Source organism: Ciconia boyciana, chromosome 7 (assembly GCF_034638445.1).
Source record: "Ciconia boyciana chromosome 7, ASM3463844v1, whole genome shotgun sequence".
Taxonomy (NCBI): domain Eukaryota; kingdom Metazoa; phylum Chordata; class Aves; order Ciconiiformes; family Ciconiidae; genus Ciconia; species Ciconia boyciana.
Genome location: NC_132940.1, coordinates 58,397,811 through 58,415,226, shown reverse-complemented (window position 1 = coordinate 58,415,226; position 17,416 = coordinate 58,397,811).

Below are 17,416 nucleotides of genomic sequence, written 5' to 3'. Positions count from 1 at the left end.
GGTATTTTGTTCGGCAGTTTCTGAGAAGCCAGCACCACGGTATGCTCACTGATTGTTACTGTCATCATAAACTTTCCCACCATCTTTCGTCTTATGTAAATTTAATTCCAAACACACCACTTCATGCTTTATTATCTCACAACAGCAATTGCGTTTGGCCCTTTGATTCATCTGTGGAGAATGCATTATGAAGCAAAGCATAAATATCATAAAATGGTTAGTTCATGGGGCTTCTAATTTCAAGAACATCACAAAATGCTAATTCGTAGTCTTCATACTAGCACAAAAAATATATTTCAGTGGATGTCGTGAGGGTAAATCCCTGCTCTCGTCCTTCACTTGGAAAATGCTGCAGCTTAAAGAAACTTAAATGCTCTAATAAAACTTACAGCAAACCAACTTGCTGGAGTGTTCATCTACACTTCAGTGTATTCTGAGTAAAAAAGAAAATGCAAAGAGCCTTCAAAATAGTCTAGGATGGGAACTAAAGTAATGAAAAAACAGGTTGCATTTTCTTCTCTTTTACCTGCCATATATTATGGCGTGCAGTTGTCTTCCCATTAGTGTAGTTCATCTTAAACAGTGGCAAAGCTGCACCTTCAAGGTAATTTGCTAATTGTAATGGTACTGAACCACAGAAAAATCAACACAATTTAACCGTGTATGGCTCTAGAAAGAGAAAAGCCAGTTCATTTGGGCAGAACCCGTAGGTGTCTGTGTGCAGTTTCAAGCGGGGAGTGTATGGCACAGACAGGAAATCTGGGCTGGGAGAGAAGAGAGTATATTGAGTAGACAAAATATGAAATACACTGTTTACAAACCCCACTCCTGTTTAAGGATGGACCAGGTACACAGTGCTTTTTCACTTCATGACACCTATGTGTGAAAACTTCATCCACAGATGTTGTTATCTCGATTTGTCCCTATTTTGAAGTACAATTCATCTTGAGGATTCATGGACTAGGCAGATACATAGATTTATTTTGCCTTATATTTAACACCATAAGCAGCAGAAAAAGTTTAGACAAAATTTCACAACTGTTAGAGGCAAGTGTGGGGTGTGCCTATGTGAAAGAACGAGAGGATTGAGACAGACTGAAAAGCTGGCTAGGCTGTCTCTAGGCAGCTCTAGCTTGCACGACCAGCAGTTACATGGCAGATCAATACGTCTTAGTGCTTTGTTAGAATTTATGAAGCGATCTTTGCAGAAGATAATTTTCTTTTCAGCAGTTATCAACCCGAGACACTGAATACTGTTTTTCAATTTTCTGACATATTTGCCTTTAATTCCCTTCTTTCCATATTTTAACAAATACGTTGTGTTGTTTGGTGTTCTTTGTATCTTTCCAGTAGCAACGTGAGGTCATTTCTGAGATCATAGAAGGCCCTGTGCATATTGAGCAGCTCAGTGCAAGCTAAGTGAATGTGCTTACTTACAGAAGGACTGAGTTGCTGAGACTCCTGGCTGCTGCCCTACGGTGCTCTGAAAGAGCAACCTTTAGAGCAGCCCCCAACGTGACACACTCCTTATGTCTCCGTTGGTCTAGTCACCTGCCTCGTGAGCTGTGTGTACGATCGTGCTGGCAGGGTGCTAATAGTCTGGGCGTACATGAGAACATAGGACTCATATGCTATGGAGGTTGCATTTTGGTTCTGTTTGCCATTTGTCTCTGTAGATGGTAGGTAATTTGGTGCCTAAAGACAGTGCAGAAACAGCGAAGGACTTGGTAGCTTCTGCTTTTCTTGTCTGTTAACTGTAAAACTTTTCTAAAATCAGGATTAAATAATCTTGTTACACAATAAAATTTGTCAGGTATCCTGGTCTCACCTTCCATGTCTCATAACTAGCACAGCAAGTTCAGCCTGCTGATGTTTGTATGGATGTGGTCCTTTCAGAAAAAAAAAAATGCAGGTTCACCTACTTAGTTCATATTTCTGGTAGTCTAAATCTGAAGTAGGCTGCTCTTAACCATAATTTTCAACAATAAAACCAGCATTGTTTAGTAGCTCATGCTCAGAATTACTTGAAAAGTCATGAAGTTAGATTATCGGCTGGTGCAAATTCGACCTACTTTTGTTAGGATGCACAGAGATATATTGATTTATGTTAGTGAGGATATAGTTCGTTGTCTCTCAAGACTGTTTATGCAGCAGGACTATTGTATTCATCAGTAGGCATTCTGATAAAAGTGCATCCTGCAGCCAGTTGTAATTATATATGTATGTAGGAAAATACTAGCTACTCCAATTTTTTTTTTTTTTTTAAGTTGGAAGGATAGCAATTGGAATAGGGAAGAAATGGGATCCCCCACCTAGTACAGGCAGTGCTATTTTTTAAAAATTTTGGATCATGCTTGCTTAGGATCAGAACATTTCTTTGTGTAATGTGGCAACCTTGATTTTTGTACTGGTTATCAAAACTGTTGAGTTTGTGATTTTATTCTCTGCAAATCATCATCATTTTTTACTCTTAGATGAATAATTTAGATATGTTACTTTTATGAAGACTGGAAGGAAAATTGAGTCTGTATCTCCAACACCAGCAGAGAGTTTGTAAATTGTATTAGGATGGAGTTTCTGAAATCCGGTCAGTGCTGTAGATTATTTTATATATGAATGGAAAGGAGTAAAGTATATTTATTGCAAGGTGCATTTAAATTTTCAAACCTGTAGGTAAACTTTAACTTCTTAATATTAATAACATTGCATTGGTAGGAAAACAAACTTGCTCGCCTTGTGTCTTTATATTTTCTTTAATTTTGGTTATTACAAACAACATAGGCATGGAAAGCCATAATAGCTCATGATTTCTAATATTGGGTAAAGCACAAATATAAAATATACTTGAAGCTCAGCTCTAAGTAGATTATAAACATTTAATATAGAATGTTATCATAATATTCAGAGCACCAAATTGCAGACTTCTGTCACCCACTTTCAGGCATGCTTCTGAAGATCATAGTTAATTCTGCTGATTTATGGTAATGCTGTAGCACTATCATATGCAGCATCAGAAACCACTAACAAGCTTAGTATAAGCTTGGACTGAAATGGTTTGAGGTTTAAATTTCTGTAACGATTATAAACTAGAGGGAGTGAAATCCCACTTCAGCAAAAAAATAAAAGTGTCTTGTTACAATTCAATATTGCATCCTCTCTCTCTCCCCCTCTCATTCCAACCCCCCTTACTTTCTCGTCTCTCTTTAGCTTCTCTGAGGAGCCATATTTGAGAAAAGTAATTTTAAATTGTGACTGGCATTTTTAAATTTAAAAATAATCCTTTTTGTATGGTAATGCGCTTTATAATTAGGAGACACAATGTTAGCATTTATTGGAAGTAGAAAAAAAGCTAGGCTGAAAGTATTAAAATCAACTAGATTTTTTTTGCCCATCTCATTTGAAATGATAGCTATTTATAAAACAAATCTAATGACTTTGCCAGCCCTTTCCATAAACATTGTAATAACATATGTCATATTTGACTGTCTCAGGGATACTATGGACCCCAATTACCACAAAATCTGTTTCAAAACTCACTCTGAACTTAGGGTTAGTATGAAGCTAATGAAGGTGTGGAAAGAGCAAACATTGTGAACCAGAACTTTAAAGGATGTAAATCGCAGTGCTGTTGCTTCATAATGAAATCGAAGGAACTACAGTAACTTACAGTTGTTGGGAATCTACCTTTGCATGGTTCTCTTTATACACTGGGTCCCTCTCTCTCCTGTGTCTTTATGAGAGCTGTGCTCAGTAGCCATTTTTGGCAAATGGCTGGCACTATACCGCAAATAAAGAACTTCAGGAACCTTGTCATTGGTTTTGGCACCATATTGCCATTTTCAAACTGTAGATTCCTTACTCCCATCAGCTAAAATTGCTTTTTCTCTCTTTACCCTTAATGAAAATGTAAAAATTACCCAAGATTTTGAAAGGATTTGAAATGTTTGCTTTCTGGGCATCGAATTTGATAGCAACACTCAAATCGTGATATCTGAGTATCAAATCTTAAAGAAAGCTGTTTTTAAAAGTTATCTCAGTTTGGGCGGGTAAAAAATTGTAAGCCACCCCTGCCTCCCCTCCCGCCCTCAGTGCTGTCATTTATCAAAATTAAGGTCAAGCAAAACAATGCAAGGAAAAACAGCTACATTTTTCCTTTTTTTGCGAAACTTGTACTGAACTGTTTGTTCTACCTTGGTGCAAGCTGTTTGATTGTGTAGAGTTCTGTTACTTGTTTCCCATCTATTAGAAAACAAATCATCATGAAGCATCAATGAAAATTTTATTATATTGGGCCAAATTCAGGTATACTGTTGACATCAATGGGACTATGAAGTTTTTTAAGGCAAGAAAAAAATCACTATCACTTCTTTATTGAAGCTGAGCTACATCTTGTTTACGATAATCCTAATTGAACCTCCATATTGCCTTTTTCATCCCAAATGCTTAAAAATAGGAATCGTTACTTAAACAAAATTCCTAATCATTTTCACTAGCACCTTTTCCCAAGTGAGTTCTGTACAATTTGTCATCTGAATCCAACAGCATCAGGATGTGGTACTGTAGTTGATTGTATGGCAATGAGTTTTACCTTCATCGTGAGGAAATTTGTGCTGCCACCAAACACATCATATGATCAGTGTCCACACAGAATCATGGGTTCACATACTTCAGCACTTCTCCCATTTAAAGAAGCACATGGAATCCACTGCCTTTCTGTTGAAAAGCTGAGAAAGGGAATCAGCTCTTCTGGGATCTCAACCTGTGTCTCCAAGTTGGTCAGCTGTTTTGCATCTGCTGCCAAGGCTACTGATGTGGCCAGTGGTCAAAGCTTTTTACTCTAAAAATGGATCTAACTTGTTCTGTTTCTTTTTCTCCATCAGCCTAGCAGAGATGTGAAAAGGAAGCCACCAGGTTCTTTAAGATTTGGGAGGGTTCATCATCCAGTGTTGAAATACCGACTCCACATGCTACAGCTTTCTTTTCAAGGATGTCACTCTCCCGCCTCCACACTCACCACCAAACAAACATAGAAATCTACTACTGTTCTCCCCATGCACTCCATTTTCTTCCAATCTGAGAGCCATTTGTGTGTATAATTGAAAATTAGCAGTGCAGCTGTTTGAAGAGAGTAATTTATCACAGCACATTGTTCGCTCCTGACACTTTAGACCTGGCTCTAACAAGGCAGTGGTTGCTGGGGGTTGAGCTGCAGAAAGTGATTCGGCTGTAATGCCGCGTTTCCCCTGCTTTGTTGCTAATTGTAGCCTCTTTTTCTCCATTGAATTGGGAGTTGAGTAAAAGAGCTTGTTTGCTCTGTGTGACGAGGCTGCCAGGGCCGCTTGGGCTATTATCACAAGATACTCTTGATCTTTTGAAAAGCAGGAAATAGAATTTTTCTCCAACAGGGAAAGTAATTTGCGATGCGTCCATTAGTTCTTCATTAAAGCAAGATTAAATTGCACGGCAAATCACATCTGTGTTTGGATGATTAAAGGGTGGCATTTTAGAGGCCAAAACTAATTACTAGCCAAAATGAATGGGAGTGAAAAAACAGTCATGTTTTTACATTAGATAGTGTGGCTTGTAATTAGATTCAAGCTAATTCCACTATTTCTTCTCATTTAATGAGATGAGCCTGTCCTCATCTTTTTCTAGGCCATGCTAACAGCCCCAAATGTATAATTTTGATAATACTGAGAGTTTACTTTATTGAAATTTCTTAGCTACCTGCCACAAGTGACTGTTCTGTCTAGTGGTGCTTCATTATACATCAACACAAGCTACTGTGCATGGCCCAAGCAAGCATCTCAAGCAATCTCTGTACATTTGTATGTATGTATATTTACATAACTATGAATTTGTGTGCCTGTATATGCACACACATATATAAATATAACGCCCATGATATGTGTATATATTTTTGTTAAATGAATACAGGAATGTTTGAAAGAGTATTGAAGGGAAGGAAGATAGGTCTTTGCGTATCTGGAAAGTACAAATCTCCATGGAAAATTCCTTTAATTATGGAGATTTGTGGAGGTAGTTGTTCTTCAGGCATGAGAAGAAGGAGGTAAATAGGTGCATCAAGTGGTGAATGGCTGAAATAACACAGTTATGTCCTAGATTTAAAAAAATGAGGTTCTGCTAGTTGTTATTAAAGCAATAACTCTCAATAGACGCTTGAAACTGATAGCTGACTCCAAATGAGCTAGTAATTAATTAACTTCAGGATATACTATATTCCTAAAATCAAAAATTCTTGTTTCTCATAAAGAGATGCTGCCAATGAAATGTGCTGCTATTTCTCCTCTTCTTAGGCTCCTATATTGAGAAGGAAGTGTAAAGGGCCACAGATTGGATGATTATGAGGCCCAGAGAACAGGTGTCCCTTGCTTCTACTCCATGGGCGTCCTCTGGAAAACGATAGTATGGAGGTATGTCACCTGTTCTGTAAAATTTCATTGCAGTTACTCCCTGAGACAGACGTAGACACGGCCAAGGGTCTGTTCACAGACCTCCGATGAAACATGCTACTGGGTAGTGTAGAGTGGTAGCTGGAGTGGGCCAGAGGGGAAAGAGAAGTGCAGACACTACTCTATAGCAATGCCTCTGATCCTCCAATTTCCAGAGAGATTACTGGAATTGGGGAGTAAGCCTGCAACTAATTCTTGAAGATTGCAATGCTTCTCACTTCTGTGCTCCCAGATCTATACTCAGTAGGGCATTCAGGAAAAAGCTTTGAGGAGATCAGGCCCTGAGAGATATGTATAGAACAAACAAACAAAAGAGCACGACAGAAATCTTGCAGTCAGGAAGACAAACACCTTGAAGAATTTATAATTTAAAGGCCTGTTCTGCAAAAGTTTACCATTACTGGCTGTTGATTTATTTTTATGAGCTTGCTATTGGCATTTTAATACCTTTAACATAAGTGTATAATCAGGCAATTGCATGGACTTAGTACCTTCTTTTGAGCATATATTTGATGAATAAGTGGAGTGTATATTTCCTTTCTCTTCCAATTCCCCAAGTGTTTTTTTAGAGATCACCGCCATTCTAAGAGGAATTTGCCTTTGTCTGTATTTGCCCTATCCTTACTATTCCCTAAACATTTGCTGTTGGTCACTGTCAGGAGACAGAACTACAGAAAAGACCTTTGATTCAGTCCAGGATGGCAATTCTTATGTTCTCAGCACTTTCTGCTGGACTAGTCACTGCAGGTTGCTCCAAATATGGAGGACTCCTTCCATCATGGAGGACTTGTGAAAATGCTATAAACTAATTTATAATGCACATGTGTATGTAGAGCTGTAGTTTCATAAAACAAATTCTCATTTGAGCAATATCAAAGAGTTCCCACTACCTGCAAAATTCTCTTCATCCTCAGTAAATTATTAGGGCATTTTTCGCTGACTTTTCTTTCGATGCCTTACTGTCTTCTGTGAAACCTAGGACAGTCAACATTGTGGTCCATTTGTTAGCTGCATTCTTTTTACTAGATCATTGGTTTATATTCACTATAGCAGATTTCCCTTGAAGATGATATTTGTAAATAAGAGCCATGAAACTGCCTCCTGGCAGAATATCATAGGGGCAATTAAGCTCACTTCTGATTAATTTTTAGAGATTCAGGGTTTCTTCTAGAGAAGCAACACTGTATTCCATGATTGCTAGTTTCATCTGAATTTACTCTTGACATTATGTAAATCAAATTGTGAAAATAATGCAGAAGTTCTAGCAAAGGAAAAGGTAAGCTTCTTGACTGCAAAATTGAAAATACAGTTACAAAGAAGAGAAACCCCGTTGATCATGGAGTCCTTTCCTACTTCTCACTTAGGAACTTTCAGACAACTTAGCCACAGGGGCTGACTTCATTGTATTTTGCCCCATGAAAGTGCTTTTCAGAGATTACTTGCAGTTGCTTCTCTGAGCTGCTAGTTGTTGCTTTTGTCTCATGGAATTTCCATAATGAATTTCATTTTTTAAAATTTTTCTTCTTTTTTTTTAAATCTGATAAGAATGTGATTTTAGTGACTCAAGTCTCTACTATGTATTATTTGTGTTATCTCTGGAGATCGGTTTCTGACTAATGGACATGAAACTTGCAGCTTGGTTTTAAGGATTATTTAATGTGAATGTAATAATCAGGAGTTGCACATGGGACAATTTTAAACAATATTTCAAAGTTATAGTACTATTTTATTACAGGTATAACATAATTAATGCTCACTCTACATTACATCTTATCAAACTCATAGTCATCTTTCTGCTGTGATCCACATATTATATTAATAAAATAGTTGAAAAGCTTGGTATTTTGAGTGTTTTGTCTAAACTACTTTTCTCTTTATCAGTTTTAGGGACTCATGCCATTGCACCTGCACTTGAATTCTCCTAATTATAGGGAACCTTGCTTGCTAAAACAATAAGAGAAATGCGTCCATTTATCATTGCTTGTAGCTAGAAGAACTATGACTGACAATCCTGCAGATATTCTGGCAAGGTAGAAGGCTTCTTACAGCTAATGGGAGTGGCTAAGAATTCATTCGAAGACAGAAGGGTCCTGTTTTGTTCTAAAGACAGTTTCTATTTTCTAAACTGGGGATTGCAGATTTGAAAACTTTTTTGAGCCTTCTGCTGACCTTGAAAGCTTCCTGCAATAATGGAACTGAAGTCTGCAATAACAAGCCTTAAATTCTGCTTCAAGATCACTTATATATCCTGTATTTTTGGCTTCCTAACATATTTCGTTACAACAGTACATGCAGCCATGGGTCAGGTAGTTTTCTAAACAATATACTTAAAAATGAAAGATTCACAGATTCTGGAGAAGTTAGTTTTGGCTGTGGCAGTGGTTCCCAGAGTGTTTTCTACTGAATATCACCCTCAAAAGCAATTGATGTACATTTTGTTTGATATTTCCAGACTCCCTGTGACTGGCCTATCAAAATGGTAGCCTTCCAGATGAGTAACAAGCATTCCCACTTTTTTTTTTCATCTTTCTGGATGAGTAGTAAGCAATAACTTTTGGGCTCAATCATCCAACTCTATGCATGCAAAGAAGTTGTCCAAATAACTTCACTACAGTGAGCTCGAAAGCCCAAGATAGGATTAAATACAGGTCATAATTTTTTTATCCATAAACAGAGGATCTATAAAAAGTTACAATTAGTTCTGAGACCTAAAGAAATAGTGAAAGACCAGATTATCTTCCTTCATAAAGGATTATCTTCCATACATGAAGGTCAATCATTCAAATTGTCTAGTTGTTTCTGATTGTTTTCCAGAGAATGAAGCATAACTGTTAAGATGTTAATACCATTACATATTACTGTATATATACACATATTTTTATTTTTTTCTTTAATATAATTAAAGAAGTCATTACATTTGAGGACCTTATAGTCTAAGTGAGATACAACAGGACTTGGCAAAGAAACAGATGACATCTAGCAGACAAAGAATGGGAAGATAAATATATGCCAGACTACTAGATCACTAGATTTTTCAAAGGATTAACAATTCACACAACCAGTTACCACACTTCTCATGGGGGAAGATAACCAACAGATGAGTTGGTAACAGTGACTTCTTAATCTTCTTGAACTATATCATAAGTATTTGTACGATTGTGTCTGTAGGATGGCTAGAAAGTTTGGTCATAGCTCGAGAAAAACTGGAGGGAAAGTGAGTTGTGAAGAGGAATTTGTAAGAAGAGGACAGTTTTATGGCCTGCAGCAGAAGGAAAGGCTTTCTTGGCAAAGATATCATGAGAGGTAGGAAGAAGGTAGAATAGATTATGAGAACAGCAGCTTTAGCAAGATAGAGTCAAGATTTAGCTGGATGCAAGGAGGGGGAGCCAGCATCATATGACTATCCAGCTATTGCTTGCTTTCACTGGTATCATAAGTGAAATCTCAGGAATAAAATTTTATTTGAGACAGAATAATTTATCTAAGTCATGATCTTGGCATTTGGTGGAGATACTATAATTTAAAGTTGATCAGATCTTCCAGTAACAAATTCTGTACTATGACAAGTAATATTCAGGTCACACTTCTCCTTTGATGTTTTAATGGCCACTACAATTTTATGTTAGTCACTCACTTATGTTTGAAGTAAGTGTGCAAAGCCTTAGCTGTCTCCATTTGTCTATAACTACTTTAGAAGCTTCTGAAGGCACTGAGCTCATAAAACTGCAGGCTTCAAAGAGCTTATTCAAAGATTCCATTCTGCTGCTGCCATTTATCAAAGGGGCACTTTTAAAATACATATCTCTTTATAATAAAATGTTTTTTTAAATTTAAACCTGACAGTTATCTCTTCATAATAAAATGTTTTTTTAAATATAAACCTGACAGTGGGGATGATTGAAACAAAAACTCCATTGGCTTCAATGGCAGCAGAACTGAGTTCCATAGTTTTAAAGATAACATTTATATTTCTACAAATAATGTTACATTCAAGTAAGTTGCTAATATATGGAATCAGAATTCATTTTTCCCTCGTTTTTTTTTTCTTCTCTATCCTAATTTTTTGGAACTTCAATGTGAGTTTAACCTTGAACTTTAAATCAAATTTTAAATTTAACCCCATAATACTGAAAATTATTGTCTCTCCTAAAGAAAATAGAAACTCACTGCTTCTAAGTAGAATTCATCCTATTGGGCAAATGCAAACCTGAAGCCTCGGTGGAATGTTAAAGCTAGATTGTAACTTATTAAAAAATAGGACAAGAATTCTGTAATTTATCAGTCCCATGATAGACCTTTCAGAGATCTAGTAAATGATGCTGGATAAATCACATGGCATCAAGTTATTTTATATCCCCTTTAAACAAGAATAATAATACTTACCTACATCACATTGATAGTGGCATGGTCTCTTGTCCAATCCAGTTCCCACAAAAGCAGCGGCAGACTTTGCATTGACTTTACTGTTTATTAGATCAGCCCTTTAACTCATCATCTTAACTTCTGTACAGAATCATGGCCTGGGGGAAAAAGTGGTAGTGGATGTCTATGAAACAGATATGATATCAACCAGCAATGATTTTAGCAATGCACCTTTAAGGTTATAAAGTCCTCCTGCTCCCTCCTTATCCCGACAGCTTGGTCACTTGTTTTGTTTGCTCCAACAGTGGACATCGTAACATCACAATCTGTTGCCATGGAAATGGCTGTGATTTTGCAAATTCAGCTTTGTGTCTTCACAATGAAATCAGACAGGAAAAAAAAAAAGGGCAATAAGGAAAAAGCCCTTGTTTAAGGACAAAAGCAATTTGATTCTAAATTCAGGCCTGAAACCTTTTACTTCAGTGGGATAACTCCCCATACAAGCACCTTTTGAAGTTATCACTTTTCTGTTGTTACTTACCTGGCTTCCCTGCTTGCTTTGGGAAGGGATGGCCACATCAAGTTTGCTTGAACACTCCCTAGCAGAGTGGCCTGATTCAAGTCTCTGGACTTGTTACAGTACAATGAAATAATGATTAAATTATGATAATGATATTGTAAACATAGCTAATAGCATGGGAAATAGCCATCCAAACACAGGACTTCAATGAATTTTCTGCGTTTTCACTGCTGTAATTTATCTACCACCTCAAGCATGTAAGAGCCGGCATTTGGGGAATATTCTGTTGATTCACGTTTTGGCTACATTTTGAAATTGGCTTGCATAACCACCCCAGAAGAATATTTCACTTTTGCTATCCTGGAGTAATTCCCCCATGTAAGTAATTTCTTTCCAATTACAAGTGACTTTATTCTGAAATAACACCTCTGGTTTGGACAACAATAATTTTTCTGAAATAAAATTATTATTATTTTAGAATAAAATTCCCCACAACAGAAAATATATTGGAATACCTAAATGATAGGTATCTGGTAGATCCCCTGTTTAGACAAAACTTCAGGATCTGGACTTTTTAAATAAGTGTGTCAAGCATTTTTCTCCTGAAGTAGCACTGTCTCTTCATTTAATTTAATAGAGGAAGAAATTTGTGGATTGCCCTACATCTACCAACCATTGTTTTTTAGATGCCAGTTGGCTTTCCAGACTGTTATTTTGAATTCCTGGCTATTCCTGGAATACATAACACTGCTTGGAAAAGCATGACCCTGTTAGTGGCCTGCTTTAGAAGTAATGCAGTTGCCAATCAATAAAAAGTTAGCATTGATGCTATTGATAAATATATACATTTCATGGTCTCTGTAGTTTGGTTCTGAAATATGAGGGTAAATTATGGGCTTGCTGGGTGTGTTGTACAAAATTCTGTTTTCATCTTGGCAGAACCATTTAGGGAGACCAACATGATGGTACAGTCCTGCACCTAATGTTTTAGACTGGACTTGTGTTTAAATTAAAGAGTTTACCTTTGCTTGGAGATGGAGTTGACTGATTATTTTTTGCTGGATAGACAAAACTAAATTCTGTAAGCCTTATAGTCTTGCCTTTGAAATAATTTTGATAAACTACTGGAACTCTAGGCCTTTTTGACCCTAGATTATTTTTTTTTTACTTCTTTTTTAAACCTCAAGATAGCTGGAACATAGAATCGGAAGGTGTCCCCTAGTTTACTGAGTCAGTCCCCCACAGCTGTAGGTAACCATAGATAGAGTTCACAGAATACCCACTGATAAAGTGGACAAACCTAGACTTACACTAAGACCCTGTATAATAAAATTGAGACATTTAGTTCAAAATCCAAAGTTTTGAATACTGCAATAAACCAGGAAAGGCCTTCTTTTGGAGACTGGCAGTTTATTCGAAGCTAATGTGGATACTGAACCCTACACACACACACACACTACCTGCTGTTAAACTTTGCTCTTCTCTGTGAGACAACCCCAACAGTAAAAAACAAAGATGTGCAATTCTGATAAAATCTGGAGGACAAGCTGTGACTATTTACTTTGATGAAAAATCTTAGGTGGAATTTATTGTAGAATTAGATCTACAGAGGGCTTTGTTTTTAAAGTGGGACTTAATTACCAAAATTTCTTCATATGTCCTCAGATGCTCCACATAGTTGCTGTCTAACAGAGATGTGTGTATCACATAGCTGTACATGCTTTAAAGTTCTCCAAATGCCTAAAGTTCTGCCTAAAGTTCAGCCTGTGCATTATGCTGCCTCACAGGGAAGACAAATGGAGCACATGGGCTGGTTCCTTCTGCGGAGGCTGTTGCAGTTTAGACATTTATGGAGACAGGGAAAGGATGGATGATTGTGATTCTTTAGTTCAGTGGTTACATTTCAACCCATTGCAGCCAATAATGTCTTTTTCAACAATCAGTCATGGGATAAAGTACTGAAGTAATCCCAGGGATGGGAGTTGGAACTTTTTTTTTTGCTGTACAGTGGTTTTTAAAGGGAATGTATTTCAAGACTCCTTTGATCAACAACATTACTTGGCAAAAATACTTTTTCTTTGTAATAAACTGTTGGATAAGATAATTGATCATTATGGTTCAGACCTAGCTAAAGAATCTATGTAATGCAAGGCTGATCAGACCAAATGCTTATGGTAGAAAGAATAAAGAGGCCAAAGCAATTATTGCAGTAAATTGACTGAATATTTTGAGAGCTACTGAAAAAGTCTTCTTTCCAAAGGATAGTGTTAGCAAACAGTTACAGACTTGAACTGCATTCATTAGAAATATATACCTTGTCACCACTACAGAAAATAGAGTTAGCAAAAGGTTAAAAAGAAGGACAAATTGGGTTTCATAAATGTAGGACAACTGTAAAATATTCCAAAACTCCTCCATGAACAGGGATGCAATAGTGTGTTTAGCTAAGCTGGCATAATTGTATTAAACCTCAGCTTGAATTTTGCTGTGTCTACTTCAAACCCAAAGACAGGGATATGCACTGAAAAACTTGTCTTCTTCCCATGTATAGCATTTGGTCTAATAAATTGTACTACCTTTCTCTGCTTTGTATGACTTGCTTATATAATGCAAACATGCACCACTTGGCGAAAAATTGTAACGGTATAAGAGCAAACACACATACATGAACAAACAGCTTGAGGACAAAGCTGTGATCACATGGGAGCAGTTCTCTCTGAGGCTCTAAATACATTTTCAAAGCAGGATTTTGTACCTGATTAGTTCCTGGATGTAAATTTCAAAATAAATATTGGTATTCAGTGAAAGATAATTACTAGAGGCATTATGAGCCTGACCACTTACTGTCAAAAGCAAAAGCTATGCTTGTTTAATAATACAAACAGAATGGGAACTCTTGTGTCTGAACCATTTTGAATCACATTACAAGAAGATGAAAATAGCACTTGAAACAATGTGACAGGGATCCCATGTGAATTTGGACTGAAGAGCAGGCTGCAGAATCAAACTATCAACTATGTGTATTGGGTAGACTTTGTCTGCTGATCAGGATTCAAATGCTTTTCTTAAATCTCTTAAGCACTTTGATAAGTTCTTTGTGTGCTTTTAGCAAAAGGTAACACATTGATATAAATTCCATTGTGCTGAACTGTTAACACCAAGAGAAAGCTAAGTGGTTAAAATAATAGTTACTGAATAAATTCAGACATCTACTAAGGTAATAATAAGCTCACTGTTGAAAAAACAAGATGAAGATCCAAAGATAGTGGCAGATACCATGCGTGCATTTTGAAATGCAGAAGTATCATTATTTTACTAAAAAAAAAAAAGCCATTAGTTTGAGTAGAATGAACTTAGTAAAGGAGGTTCAGAAGTGTTACATCCGTTCTTAGTAGATACCTCTTTCCAAATTCTCTCTTTAGCCTTAACCCAGCCCAGCAATTAAAAGCCATCAAAATGCCATGACCTGAATCTTTAGGGTTCTAGAAGAAGAATAAGTAATTATCTCTGGACTGCTTATCTGAAGTAAAACTAATTAGTCCCATACTTTGAGACACAGACTGTTACTACACATAAGAGGGACTAAATGTCAGAAAAGGATTAACTATACTTACCACATATAAGTTGTATTCACTGACAAATTCATCAGAGCACCAAAAGGAAGGGACAGTTGCACACAACCAGGTGAGCCTTTAAAAAGGACCATTACATGCTGAGGTACCTGGGCAACGACCAGTTGCATGTTCCACTTAGGCTGGAGCTTGAGGACAGTATGACTGATACGCTACAAGGAGGACTAGCACAGGAAAAAACCTTATGGAAGTTACAGAAACAAATTATTAATTATTTTTTAAGTCTAACAAAGCACAAAAACCCATCAAGAAGTTTATATAGGATGAATCTTTCTGCTAGATGATCAGCCAGTGGGGCAATCTTCTGATCAATTCTCATTTTAAATATTGATTTATAATAGAATAAGCTGAATAACAAAGGCTTATCGTAATTTGGCCAAGATGGGATTCCATGCAAGTTCATAGAGAATTGTTTACCATTATGGTTTACCAGATAAGAGTTTATGCCTATTTCAAACTGAAAAAATAAGATAAATTTCAGACAGTGGTTGCTAACCCAGGAAGATAACAGATAGTCCATTCTCATAAAAGTCATGTATTGTCATTTACCCTGGGTCAATTTTACAGGAAGAATCAAAGCTCCTTCAACAAAACTCAGGATAGTCTACGAGGATATGGACAGTATGAGTGAGAGGTTATAATAGCTACTGGAAGCAGTGATTATGTAGTTTACACTTTTTTTTTTTTTTTTTTTTGCGTTACTCAGATATAGCTAAGGTTAGGAGATAACAACAGCCTATTGCCAATGCTTTTGTTATACCTTTAACACACAGGCTATTTCTAAGCTTGCATGGGATTATTTTTCTTGTATAATCTCATACAGCAATCACTATTCAGGGTGATGAATACTTCAGGAGACTGCTTTTTAGGCCTTTCCTTGCACTAAGCAATTTTTATATTTGTCTATTGAGCTTGCAAAGGTCCTATCCACCACTTTCCCACTCTGTTAAATTTTCAGGAACACCCTGAAGCACCCCTCTCCTTCATTGTGCCCTCCCAATGCCCGGACATCACCAGTTGTGAGTCGTTCCTTCCAGCCTCACAGGGGCTCTTTCCATTCCCAAACCATTTGCACTTCATCCTTTATACATATTGGACTCTTGTGGCTCTTTCCTCCAGACCTATCTTTCACGCCATTATTAATTGTCTTATTTCTACAGTGAGAAGACACGCAGAGAAGAGATATTTTGTTGTTATACTGCATGCTGTTAATAGCTTTGTTCTGTAGACAATTACAGATCATATTGAGGCTTCTAGTTCTGCCAGCTCTATATCTGAGCTTCCTATAGTCCCTGTTTAGCTTGCTTTCTCATTTGATTCTGCTTAAATCGGTAAATACTTACGCATTTATGCCTAGGACATTCTTTGAGAAATTGTGGAACTGATTGGATATGTTATTCAAAAAGTTTCCATGTTACAACCAAAAAGACAAATGACACCAACCTGCGAATAAAACCTTGCTTCATTTGGCTACCTGTGTTATCTGCAGCAGTTTTCCTGGGGTGAGCTATTTGGAGGATATACAGAAGCATGTGTCACTTTCATGTTGCTATTAAGGGTGAAGCCATTGTGACAAGCACTGTGACTAGTTTTCATAAAGATAGTTTGAAAAGACAAAACCAGGACATCGGCTTTACTTCATAGGTAGGTGAAAGAAGGCAAGGGGCACAGCTAGAGGAACTAGGAACCAAGAACAGCCAGTTAGAGAAAGTTCTGTGATCAAAGTCCAAGAAAAGGATTTTTTTCATGAAATTTGCCATTAGAGATATTGAGGAGGCCTATGTATTAAATTCCTGAGTTTTGAGGCACTGTAATAGAGCTGTCAAACAAAGATATAGAAAGTGCTACTGTTTCCACTAGACATGACAAGCTAAGGATTCCCAACAAAGTAAGCTGTCGAGGCCACCTGAAGAGGGATAATGAAAGTGATTACATCAGCAAAGAGGAAGGAACAATCCAGGTAAAGAGTTGGTGGATGTTTGATCTTGGAGGGTTGCTGTTACCTCCAGTGCAGTCATCCAAAGCTGTCTAAAAATTAAATAGGCTAAAAGAACAAGAATGCCTAGGATTTCTTCCAGGAATTTCTGTAGTTACCTACTAGGCATCAAAGGAGACTTCTTTTGAACCTTCAAATATACAAGGAGGTCACATGCACTAGTGACTGCAGATTTGGTAACCTATTCTTCATTATTTTCTTTTATTGATTGTTTTACCCTCCCTGAGGCATGTGTGTTGCTTTCTGTGACACAAAAAAAAAAAGGTTCTGTAAAATCTTGGGGCTTTTTACAGGAGTAACAGCAGCTGTCTGTTGTTGTTAATGACAATGGGAGCCTATTTGTCCCCTATTAATTCTGATTAGGGGGTCTCATATGAATATTAAGTCTAATTTTTATGATTAATTATGTCCTGCAACCAGGGAAAAAAATGTC